The sequence below is a fragment of the Ranitomeya variabilis genome, chromosome 7, assembly GCF_051348905.1.
Source record: "Ranitomeya variabilis isolate aRanVar5 chromosome 7, aRanVar5.hap1, whole genome shotgun sequence".
NCBI classification, from domain to species: Eukaryota; Metazoa; Chordata; class Amphibia; order Anura; family Dendrobatidae; genus Ranitomeya; species Ranitomeya variabilis.
The window spans coordinates 227,797,407-227,810,751 of NC_135238.1; the positions used below are offsets into that span (position 1 = coordinate 227,797,407).

General features: G+C 50.7%; 1 long non-coding RNA gene across 2 annotated transcripts in view; it reads left to right on the top strand.

Annotated features, from left to right (window-relative positions):
- LOC143784592 (uncharacterized) overlaps nt 1-13,345 on the top strand; it is a 140,495-nt gene that overhangs the window by 38,573 nt on the left and 88,577 nt on the right. For both annotated transcript variants that reach the window (XR_013217837.1, XR_013217836.1), the window contains exon 3: nt 12,575-12,664. This is a non-coding gene — a long non-coding RNA (uncharacterized LOC143784592). The remainder of the gene's footprint in view (nt 1-12,574; nt 12,665-13,345) is intronic.

Consider the following 13,345-nt stretch of genomic DNA (forward strand, 5'->3'; position numbering starts at 1 on the left):
TCAGAAGGATGTTGTCTCGGTCTAACAGCACGACTCCTTCTGGTCCTAATGCCTCTTTTCTGTATTCCCGTTGTTCACTGGTTAGTTCTGCTCTTAGGAGTCTGCCAGGATCCCATCCCTGACAGGTCCTCTCACTAGCTCTTCCCAGTTCTTCTCTCCCTGTCTTCCTGTTCAACCCCCAGTTTTACCAGAGTGTGAGGAGTGGCCTACTAGATAGAACCACCCCCCCCTGGTGGCCGGAGTGTGAAGTGTGAGTGTTACCTGATCAGAGAAACTCCTTTAGTGCAATCAGACGTAACATCACTCCCCTTAGTGGCAGAGCGACATTACTGCAACGACCAGGACTCTGGGGCGCTGCACAGCCATCACCCTCCTATTGATGACCCCACGGGTTCTCTTCACCAAGTGGATCCATCCTACAGTAGTGCTATTGCTGTTGGTCTAACGTGCTCAGATGCACCTAATGACCCTGCCTAATAAAGCATCGTTCAGACAGGTTGTGTAGCACATTTATCTACGCTATGTTGAAGTTCCCACTGATACCGGCTGTATTTGTATCCAATGACCCTGCCTAATTGATGAAAAACAAATACACCTAATGACAATGTCTAACAAAACAGCCCCTAGATACTCTCACTGCATTCTCATTGCCCTGATATCCGTGTTTTAGTAACTGCTCTGTTGTTTTATGTTGAGCTCCAAGCATGTTGTAAAGATCTCCATGAACCAAAACCAACAATGAAATGTGACGTTTCTAAATGATAATGAATATTGGTCGAATCATTTGTTACAATCAGGGGCGTAGCGATCATGGTCACAGAGGATGCAACCACGAACGGGCCCATACAGGAGGGGAGCCCACCGGCACCAGCGCCTATCTGCCTATCTCAGCTTGATATGCATCCTCACACATTCAGTCGAAATCCACTGACTCCCTGCACTGCAATACACACCCCAGCGGGTCTAAATCTTGTATCGAGGCTTATCAGACTCTACTTCCACATTGGTCAGATTCACTGCATTCAAAACTGTTTATGGTCATATCATCCATTTAATAAAAAATTGCCCATGTTGTGTGAGATCTATCTCTACAAAGAAGCACATGAGAGAGCAGAGGAAGGGCTTGCAGCACTGCAGAGAAGCAGGGTGCTGCTGGGAAATCTAGGTTTAACAGGAAAAAAATGGAACAACCCAGTCAGCTGTGTGATGGTGGATGCAGTGAGGCATAAGGAGATGAAATAAGATGCAAAGGTACAAGAAAAAGTTTATGCTGGGCTGTATATTGCCTTTGTAGAAATAACGCTTTATGCAAAAAATATTTTGCGTTCCCACCAACATCATAAATAGCAGAGAATCGAAACATAAAGAGCTTACCCCAAGTTACAATTATTAAAAAAAAACTTACATAGTCGTGCTTCAATGGTGGTTCCAAGTCCCGGCTGCTGATGATTTGTGCTCTACATTGAAACTTACTAGGACACTTCGTATCATATGCGCAATGTGCATGCACACCGGACCGATCACGTAATACTTTATACCATTATACCCTCTTGTCTGGATTGCTGATCTGCTCCATTTTCAGTCTTAAGGCTGTTTTGACTTTAATTTATATCTGGCGCCCTCTTACACAGGGTAGGTGATGGGTGTATAATGTATCCTCACCCCAATTTTCTTATCCTGGCTAGCTTTGACTATGTTGCCGTATCCTTAATCACTTTCCTCCCTCCTTAACTATGAAATGGTAATTACAGCCAGCAATTACTATTTCTATGTCTAATTTCTACCTGTGCCACCAAGGAAATCCATTGCTGGGTATCCACCACACACAGAATTCCTCGGGACACCAAATTTCTAGCTACAGTTTCAGTGTAAAGAGGGTACTATTGGTAAAATTTGAAATATAATTTAAAGGTTGTACTTAAACCCCTGTCACGAGGGTGTCACGTCCCCCTGGAAGACCTGGAGTTAGTTTGTCACGTCGGGTAATGAATCACAGGTCTTCTTTAAAGATGATGTGATTTGTGTCCCACACAACCCTTTCTATGCTGGTCAGAAACATACAGCTCCATTTCAGCTGCTTCTGATCTGGTCATTGCCTCTTCCTTTATAAACTGGTCAGACCTTCTTGTCTTCCTCTGCTGTGTGCAAAAGCACAGTGTTTGGAGTAGACTTGTTGTAGAAGTGTTATTTGGTTTGCTGTGGTATGTGTGTGTTTATCTCCTAGTCCCTGTTCCCATTTAGTTTATTCCTCCCTGTCCTTATCCTCCTCCCTTTTGTTGGTTAGTGTGTTTGTATGATAGAGGTTTTCTTATATCCCTGTTTTGTCTTTGTGTCTTGTTTACATTACATTTCTGTCCCATGCCTCATGGGGTGGTGGAGGGTACAGATCAGGGTTTAACAGGAGCATAGCAAGTCCACAGACAGGGGCCTCTCTACCTTCAAGAGTACCCCCCGGGCCAGGGATCTCAGTTCCAGGGACAGTTGGAGGCCCTCCTTCCTTACTGAAGATCTTCACAGCGTGATAACCCCATTCCCTTTATCCTCTCCCTTCTCTTGGTTGTACTTGAAGGATATGTGTCTTGTAACTATCACTTCCTAAAGGATTATCCAGTCACATTTCTACTATAATTATCAAACTGTGTCCACCAGCTATAGTTGTGCCGTGATTTCTTGATTTCTCAAAAAGTGTTGCACTTTGATCTATTTTTGCTTTGATTGTAATAAAAATGGCAAAGCTTGAAAAAACAAAAATAGAAAACTTTGACTTGTTAGTGAGAATCTGCACCTGTGTTTCAGCATCCAGATCTCTACTGAGCAAAGCTTTTGACCTATCACTATAGCATATTGAAAGTTTTACTATCATTATTATTATACATTTTTATAGTGCCATGTATTGCATGGTGCTTTACATGTGAATGGGGTATATATAGACAAGTACAATAAACATGAGTAAAGCAAGGCACACACAAGTACAGGAGGAGAGAGGACCCTGCCCGCGAGGGCTCACAGTCTACAGGGGATGGGTGAGGGTAGAGTTGGTCATGCAGTGGTTCAGCAGACAGAGGATCGCTGCAGGTTGTAGGCTTGTCGGAAGAGGTGGGTCTTCAGGTTCCTTTTGAAGGTTTCCGTGGTAGGCAAGAGCCTGATGTGTTGGGGTAGAGAGTTCCAGAGTATGGGGGAAGCACGGGAGAAGTCTTGCATGAGGTTGTGGGAGGAAGATATGAGAGAGGAGTAGAGCAGGAGATCATGAGAGGATCGAAGGTTGCGTGTAGGTAGGTACGGGGAGACCATGTCACAGATGTATGGAGGAGACAGGTTGTGGATGGCTTTGTATGTCATTGTTTTGAACTGTAGCCTCTGGGCAATAGGAAGCCAATGAAGGGCCTGGCAGAGAGGAGAGGCTGGGGAATAACGGGGAGACAGGTGGATTATTCGAGCAGCAGAGATTAGGATGGATTGGAGTGGTGCTAGAGGGGAGGCCAGAGAGTAGGAGGTTGCCGTAGTCGAGGCAAGAGATAAGGGCATGCACTAGTGTTTTTGTGGTTTCATGGTCAAGGAATGCACGAATCCAGGAAATGTTTTGAGCTAGAATCGGCAAGAGGAGGCAAGGGCTTGGTATGTGGCTTGAAAGAGAGGGCAGAGTCAAGGATCACCCCGAGGCACTGAGCGTGTGGGACCGGGGAAAGTGAGCAGACATTGATGGATAGGTCGGGTGGAGCGAGCAGAAAAGTAAGATGAAATAGCAGACAGACATTGTGGAATTTTGGTCAATAAGGAAGTGAGGTCAGGTCCAGATAGGTAGATCTGAGTGTCATCAGCGTACAGATGATATTGTAAACCGTGGAATTCTTTGAGCTGTCCCAGGCCGAAGAGTAGATGGAGAAGAGTAGGGGTCCTAGAACTGAGCCTTGGGGAACACCGACAGACAGGGGGCGAGATGAGGAGGTGGTGTTGGAGAGGGGAGACACTGAATGTTCGGTCTGTTAGATATTCTGAGATCCAGGATAGGGCCAAGTCTGTGATGCCAAGAGATGAGAGAATCTGTAACAGGAGGGAATGGTCCACAGTGTTGAAGGCAGAAGACAGGTCCAAGAGGGGGAAGACAGAATAGTGTCGCTTTCTTTTGACCGTTAGTAGGTAAGTCGTTGGTTACTTTAGTTAGGGCAGTTTCAGTTGAATGATGTAGAAGTAGTGAACACGGCACTCAGGGCTTCTTGGAGGTGCACAAGTTAGGTATCCAACCCGTCATATATTAGCAATAAATTACTTGACACTTAAATGATCTTTCTGCAAAGATGAAAGGTGAACAGTTCGTTTATTAAGTGCATCCAGTTCAAAATTCTAAACGTTTTCGGTCTAATCACAAGGATTGACGTGACCCCTGCAGCGCAGCGCTGTTCCTCTGGAGGTTACAGCGCCACCTCTCCTGTGAGTGTCTCGCCCCGTAACAGCGCTTATTCCTCTCATCTCCAGGCGTATTAAGGTGCGTACCTCTCCCGGGCATTATCTGATGCTGGCACCTGTGTGGGCTCATACAGGTTATTTGTGGCTTCCAGTACTTTGAAAACTGTCTCTGATGAAGGTCTTGCGATTAGACCGAAAACGTTTAGAATTTTGAACTGGATGCACTTAATAAACGAACTGTTCACCTTTCATCTTTGCAGAAAGATCATTTGAGTGCCAAGTAATTTATTGCTCAGTTGAATGATGTGGTTGGAAGCCAGATTGCAACCAGTCAAAGAGGGAGCAGGAGGAGAGATGGGAGGACAGTTCAAGATGGACATGCTGTTCCAGTAGTTTTGAGGCGTAAGGGAGAAGGGATATCGGGCGATAGCTGGACACAGAGGATGGGTCAAAGGAGTGTTTTTTGAGAATAGGTGTGATTAATGCATGTTTGAAGGATGAGGTGAAAATACCGTTTGTAAGTGAGAGGATGAAGAGCTGTGTAAGGGTATGTTTCCACGTTCAGTTTTGCTTCAGGCTTTGGTCAGGATTTTATGCAGGTAAAATCCTGACCAAAGCTGCACCTGAGGTCACTGGCAGGTCACCTGCGGTGTACCTGCGTGTTTTGCTCATAGTAGCAACATGCTGCGTTTCGAAAAAACGCACCACGCATGCGGTATCGCGGCAAAAACGCATGCGTTTTTTAACGCATAGTGGAGTCTGGATTTCATGAAATCCCATCCACTATGCTGTAACATCTGGACGCTGCGTTTTTGACGCTGCGGAAAAATGCAGCGTCAAAAACGCAGCGTTTCCTGAACGTGGAAACATACCCTTAGGGTTGGGATGACGACTTTGGCGAGGTTAGGGATGAGGTGGGATGGGAGTGGGTCCAGCGTGCAAGTGGTGAAATGTGATCTTGACAGAAGGGTGAAGAGCCGATCGTCTGTCATGGTGGGGGGCAGCGATCTCCAATGAGAGATCGTCCAACGGGCATGCCCAGTAGATGAAAAGCAGGACTTAGTCCTTTGTAACCAGCTGATCAATGCTGAACCTGGGTTGGCAGCTTGAGCAAGATGCTGGGACCGACGTCTCTGCTAAGCAGACTGTACTGCGGCTGCAGAAAAATGGGAGACCGCAGAACTCGACACCTAATATTCTGTCCAGTACGTAAACCTAGAAAAGGAAATGCTGCATGTTGTGGGGTACGCAGTGCACTGAAGCAGAGCGAGAGGGCCGACTCGGCCCCCAGACCCCCTAGAGGGCCGACTCGGCCCCCAGACCCCCTAGAGGGCCGACTCGGCCCCCAGATCACCTAGAGGGCCGACTCGGCCCCCAGATCACATCCCCCACATCACATAGAGGGCCGACTCGGCCCCCAGACCACCTACAGGGCCGACTCGGCCCCCAGACCACCTAGAGGGCCGAATCGGCCCCCAGATCACCTAGAGGGCCGAATCGGCCCCCAGTTCATCTACAGGGCCGACTCGGCCCCCAGACCACCTAGAGGGCCGAATCGGCCCCCAGACCACCTAGAGGGCCGAATCGGCCCCCAGACCACCTAGAGGGCCGAATCGGCCCCCAGATCACCTAGAGGGCCGACTCGGCCCCCAGACCCCCTAGAGGGCCGACTCGGCCCCCAGATCACATCCCCCAGATCACATAGAGGGCCGACTCGGCCCCCAGATCACATAGAGGGCCGAATCGGCCCCCAGATCACATCCCCCAGACCACCTAGAGGGCCGAATCGGCCCCCAGACCACCTAGAGGGCCGACTCGGCCCCCAGATCACCTAGAGGGCCGACTCGGCCCCCAGATCACATCCCCCAGATCACATACAGGGCCGAATCGGCCCCCAGATCACATAGAGGGCCGAATCGGCCCCCAGATCACATCCCCCAGACCACCTAGAGGGCCGAATCGGCCCCCAGACCACCTAGAGGGCCGAATCGGCCCTCAGTTCATCTACAGGGCCGAATCGGCCCCCAGACCACCTAGAGGGCCGAATCGGCCCCCAGACCACCTAGAGGGCCGAATCGGCCCCCAGACCACCTAGAGGGCCGAATCGGCCCCCAGACCACCTAGAGGGCCGAATCGGCCCCCAAACCACCTAGAGGGCCGACTCGGCCCCCAGACCACATAGAGGGCCGAATCGGCCCCCAGTTCATCTCGAGGGCCGAATCGGCCCCCAGACCACCTAGAGGGCCGAATCGGCCCCCAATTCATCTCGAGGGCCGAATCGGCCCCCAGACCACCTAGAGGGCCGACTCGGCCCCCAGACCACCTAGAGGGCCGACTCGGCCCCCAGACCACCTAGAGGGCCGACTCGGCCCCCAGATCACCAAGAGGGCCGAATCGGCCCCCACATCACCTAGAGGGCCGACTCGGCCCCCAGACCACCTAGAGGGCCGACTCGGCCCCCAGATCACCAAGAGGGCCGAATCGGCCCCCAAACCACCTAGAGGGCCGAATCGGCCCCCAGTTCATCTCGAGGGCCGAATCGGCCCCCAGACCACCTAGAGGGCCGACTCGGCCCCCAGACCACCTAGAGGGCCGACGCGGCCCCCAGATCACCTAGAGGGCCGAATCGGCCCCCAGTTCACCTCGAGGGCCGAATCGGCCCCCAGATCACATAGAGGGCCGAACCGGCCCCCAGACCACCTAGAGGGCCGAATCGGCCCCCAGTTCATCTGGAGGGCCGAATCGGCCCCCAGACCACCTAGAGGGCCGAATCGGCCCCCAGATCACATAGAGGGCCGAATCGGCCCCCAGATCACCAAGAGGGCCGAATCGGCCCCCAGATCACCTAGAGGGCCGACTCGGCCCCCAGATCACCTAGAGGGCCGACTCGGCCCCCAGACCACCTAGAGGGCCGACTCGGCCCCCAGATCACCAAGAGGGCCGAATCGGCCCCCAGACCACCTAGAGGGCCGAATCGGCCCCCAGTTCATCTCGAGGGCCGAATCGGCCCCCAGACCACCTAGAGGGCCGACTCGGCCCCCAGATCACCAAGAGGGCCGAATCGGCCCCCAGATCACCTAGAGGGCCGAATCGGCCCCCAGTTCATCTCGAGGGCCGAATCGGCCCCCAGATCACATAGAGGGCCGAATCGGCCCCCAGACCACCTAGAGGGCCGACTCGGCCCCCAGACCACCTAGAGGGCCGACTCGGCCCCCAGATCACATATAGGGCCGAATCGGCCCCCAGATCACCAAGAGGGCCGAATCGGCCCCCAGACCACCTAGAGGGCCGAATCGGCCCCCAGACCACCTAGAGGGCCGAATCGGCCCCCAGATCACCTAGAGGGCCGAATCGGCCCCCAGATCACCTAGAGGGCCGAATCGGCCCCCAGTTCATCTCGAGGGCCGAATCGGCCCCCAGATCACATAGAGGGCCGAATCGGCCCCCAGACCACCTAGAGGGCCGAATCGGCCCCCAGACCACCTAGAGGGCCGAATCGGCCCCCAGACCACCTAGAGGGCCAAATCGGCCCCCAGACCACCTAGAGGGCCGAATCGGCCCCCAGACCACCTAGAGGGCCGAATCGGCCCCCAGACCACCTAGAGGGCCGAATCGGCCCCCAGACCACCTAGAAGGCCGAATCGGCCCCCAGATCACCTAGAGGGCCGAATCGGCCCCCAGACCACCTAGAGGGCCGAATCGGCCCCCAGATCACCTAGAGGGCCGAATCGGCCCCCAGTTCATCTCGAGGGCCGAATCGGCCCCCAGATCACATAGAGGGCCGAATCGGCCCCCAGACCACCTAGAGGGCCGAATCGGCCCCCAGACCACCTAGAGGGCCGAATCGGCCCCCAGACCACCTAGAGGGCCGAATCGGCCCCCAGACCACCTAGAGGGCCGAATCGGCCCCCAGACCACCTAGAGGGCCGAATCGGCCCCCAGACCACCTAGAGGGCCGAATCGGCCCCCAGACCACCTAGAGGGCCGAATCGGCCCCCAGACCACCTAGAGGGCCGAATCGGCCCCCAGACCACCTAGAGGGCCGAATCGGCCCCCAGATCACCTAGAGGGCCGACTCGGCCCCCAGACCACCTAGAGGGCCGAATCGGCCCCCAGATCACCTAGAGGGCCGAATCGGCCCCCAGATCACATAGAGGGCCGACTCGGCCCCCAGATCACCTAGAGGGCCGACTCGGCCCCCAGATCACCTAGAGGGCCGAATCGGCCCCCAGATCACATAGAGGGCCGACTCGGCCCCCAGATCACCTAGAGGGCCGAATCGGCCCCCAGATCACCTAGAGGGCCGAATCGGCCCCCAGATCACCTAGAGGGCCGAATCGGCCCCCAGATCACCTAGAGGGCCGAATCGGCCCCCAGATCACCCAGAGGGCCGAATCGGCCCCCAGATCACATAGAGGGCCGAATCGGCCCCCAGACCACCCAGAGGGCCGAATCGGCCCCCAGACCACCTAGAGGGCCGAATCGGCCCCCAGATCACCCAGAGGGCCGAATCGGCCCCCAGACCACCTAGAGGGCCGAATCGGCCCCCAGACCACCTAGAGGGCCGAATCGGCCCCCAGATCACCCAGAGGGCCGAATCGGCCCCCAGTTCACCTAGAGGGCCGAATCGGCCCCCAGATCACCTAGAGGGCCGAATCGGCCCCCAGTTCACCTAGAGGGCCGAATCGGCCCCCAGATCACCTAGAGGGCCGAATCGGCCCCCAGTTCATCTCGAGGGCCGAATCGGCCCCCAGATCACATAGAGGGCCGAATCGGCCCCCAGTTCATCTAGAGGGCCGAATCGGCCCCCAGATCACCTAGAGGGCCGAATCGGCCCCCAGATCACCTAGAGGGCCGACTCGGCCCCCAGACCACATAGAGGGCCGAATCGGCCCCCAGTTCATCTCGAGGGCCGAATCGGCCCCCAGACCACCTTGAGTGCTGACTCGGCCCCCTGACCACCTGCGCTCTAGGGGGGGGGGGCGCGATCTCCAATGAGAGATCGTCCAACGGGAATGCCCAGTAGATGAAAAGCAGGACTTTGTAACCAGTTGATCGATGCTGAACCTGGGATGGCAGCTTGAGCAAGCTGCGGGAACTCGACACCTAATATTCTGTCCAGTATGTAAACCTAGAAAAGGAATTGCTGCATGTTGTGGGTACACAGTGCACCGAAGCAGAGCGGGAGACCTCTACGAGAGTGCCGACTCGGCCCCCAGACCACCTAGAGGGCCGAATCGGCCCCCAGATCACCTAGAGGGCCGACTCGACCCCCAGTTTATCTAGAGGGCCGACTTGGCCCCCAGATCACCTAGAGGGCCGACTCGGCCCCCAGACCACCTAGAGGGCCCACTCGGTCCCCAGACCACCTAGAGAGTCAGCCCTCGTGGAAACATACCCTGAGGGTATGTTTCCACGGTCAGGATGGCCGGCGGTATCGCCGGAGCGGCGAAGCCGCTCGGCGCTAAGCCCCGCCCCCTTTCTGGGACGCGATGGTGCCGGATGTGTTAACTCTTCACATCCGGGATCATCGCTCTCTCCCATAGGGCCCTATGATATACTTTGCGGGGATGCTGCGTCCCCTCAAGGTGTACGGACGTGCTGCGATCTGAAAAGACGCGCAGCATGTCCGGAGTCGCAGGGAAGATGGATGCGTGTTTCCACGCATAGTGGAGACGGGATTTCATAAAATCCCCTCCACTATGCTGGAACATCTGGACGCTGCGTGTTTGACGCTGCAGCTCTGCGCAGCGTCAAACACGCAGCGTTTACTGACCGTGGAAACTCACCCTGAGACAGAAGATATTTAAGTTAGGATAACAAAATCGTAAATGATGGATTCTGTCAAAATTCCTTGCTATCCAGTTCTAACCAGATTACTATACTTTCAGAGACAAAGAAATGTTTAACATAAAGACACCTCTATATCAGAGCACGCCCCGTGTTATTGCTTTTATGAATAACACTTATAAAGCTAATTCTAAAATCTCAATGATCAGAGATGTATGTAAGTATATACAATTGTCTAAATAATAATCAAAGCAAAGTATAAATATTTACCATAACAGGTGATTTGCTTATCTGCCTCCTTTTGGAGAAATGATAGGAGGATTTAGAGACCAGAAACAAGGAGAATCCTTATTACCCTTCCAGTGTTATCCAGTGATTAACCACAGGATACATAATTAATGTACAATTACTGGGGGCTCCACGGACACGGCTGCAACCCCCATTTTGCAAAAGTTTGAAAGGACCTCCGGTCAGGCTTGTGCATTGCCACTCAATGGAGCATCTATGGATCTATTTGAGCTTGTTTTTGAATATCTTTGGTCCAATCTTTGATACTGGCCATGATAGGATGTCCACGTCAATTCCATGCCACCTCCTGCACCATCATTTGCCGACTTGAAAGTATATGTGGGTTGTGTGTAAAGATGAGGTATCCTGGTATCAAGCACAAAAAACTTCTAGGAGCACTATATCCCGGAAGGTATCAGTGGAGACCGGCAGAGGTGCCAACTGTTACGGAAGTCTGCGGGCTTCTTTCTTTCCAGGAATCTTTCACATGTTTCAGGATGGTATGCTTTATGTGCACACGTACATTTTTCAGGTGGATTCTGCCTGGAAGACGCCTGAAAATCTCTTGACACTTCTTTTAACTGCTCCTCTTTGAAAGCCGTAAAGCAGATAAAAAAGTGACCCCGTACATTCTTCTCCACTTGACAACCACCACTATTATATGGATTGTAAAAAAAAAATGTAAAAAAGATCCTGGCGGCACAGTCAATGAGATGTCAGAAAAGGCACGGCTGGCGTTTTCCTGAAGCTTCTTCCTACAGTTAAAATTATGCAGATATGCTGGTACCTAAAAGGTGCCATGTGCACTCTTCCTTATTCCATAGGGTAAGTTCAGCTTAAAGGAAACCTTGCGCTGGTGTGTACTCCGGAGGACAGAGAATGAACTTCATTCCAATATTGCGGCCAGTATGCAGCCAGCGGGTAAGGAAAGGGTGAATCAAACACCCAAAAACCCCGCCCATATGACCCAAAACCGGTCCTGCCAAATTCAGGTGACAGGTTCCCTTTAAGCATTTTTTTCAGCTTTCTTTTTCTGCAGGAAAACCTGCTCTTTTGGAAGCTGCAGAAAAAAGCAAGTTTTGCGCTTTTTGCTGCTTTTTTTTGTGCGTTTTTCCTGCCGTTTTGTCAGGCTACATTTTGTCTCTTGTGCATGCTGATAAAGTTTAGTGCAAAAACAAATCTCATTCTATTTAATCAGGTTCTGGCACAAAAAACGCTGCAAAACCTGATACCTGCGTTTTTTATGTGGATTTTCAACGTTTTTTCACTATCCATTACTTTCAATGGGTGAAAAACGCTGAAAAAAAAACCCATAAAAAACACTGAAAGAAGTGGCATTCTCCACTGCGCAAAAAAACATGCAAAGCACAAAATGCTGATGATGAAAAAACCAAGGTGTGTGCATGAGATTTCTGAAATCTCATAGACTTTGCTGGTACTGTAAAACGCAGCTGAAAATTTGCAAAAAAAACTGCATTAATAAAACCGCCTAGTGTGAACATAGCCTTAGGCCATGTTCATATATTTAGTATTTGTTCAGAGTTTTACACCATTATTTGTAAGCCAAAAGGAGCAGAGGAACAATCAGATGAAAAGTATAAGCTGAAGGCTGCTATCAAAGCAACCTGGGCTTCCATAACCCCTCAGCAGTGTCACAGGCTGATCGTCTACATGCCACGCCGCATTGATGCAGTAATTGATGCAAAAGGAGCCCGACCAAGTAGTGAGTGCATTTACTGAATATACATTTCAGTAGGCCAACATTTCAGATTTTAAAATCATTTTTCAAGCTGGTGTTATAAAGTATTCTAATTTACTGAGATAATGACTTTTGGGCTTTCACTGGCTGTAAGCCATAATCATCAACATTAACAGAAATAAACACATGAAATAGATCGCTCTGTTTGTAATTACTCTATATACGGTAATATATGAATTTCACTTTTTGTATTGAAAAACTGAAATAAATTAACTTTCTAATTTTGTGAGAAGCACTTGTACATGGTACCCATTAAAATCAACGGATACTTTGTTTAATGGATGGATATGTTGGTTCTCCATACGGATAATACTCTCCCTCTTATTATTCTAGAACGTGGGACTCCATACTGTTAATTCCATAATAGGAGATTTGAAAATGGATTTTCTAAACCGGAAGTCGAGAATAAGGGGCCGAAAAACGGTAAATGTAACTTTTTTTATTTACGTAAACAGGTGCATAAGATATTTAAAGAAGCACAAAGGAGTTTATGAATACATTGTAACACCTTAATCTTTAAAATTGTTCTTATTTAAGTCCTAATGTAAATGCTAATAAATTTAGATTTATTTTCTCATCCTCAGTATTTGGAGAGAGTTTCAGATCTGATATAGATTTTTTTTTTTGTCTATATTTCCTTTTACTAAATTTACATTTTTAGGTTTTTCCTCTCTGGCTATTAGCCTAGCGAGCAAGCGCTTTATTGAAGCTGTTAATTATTTTGCACATAATGGTTTTTCATGTCAGACGAGTGCAAAAAAAAAAAGGTGTGTTTAATTATTTAATAAAACACATTCCTTTAAACACAGTAGTTAATCCTTGCACTGCCAAGGGGGCCAGGAACACATTACTCTGTGTGTAATGGAATTGATCTCTCACGTATAGGAAACCTTTTTCTTTGGATGGAACAATTATAAAAAATTTTTAAAAATCTCCGAAACATGAACATAAATTGAGAGCCGTTGTTTTTATAACGTAGAAAAATGGAAATGCTTAATCCAAAATAATAATATAAGGGCTCATTCAGACGAGCATATACTACTCTAGGTCTCTTTAAGGCCAGGTGCCCACGATCTGAAACTAGCAGTGCTTTGGACCCAGCAC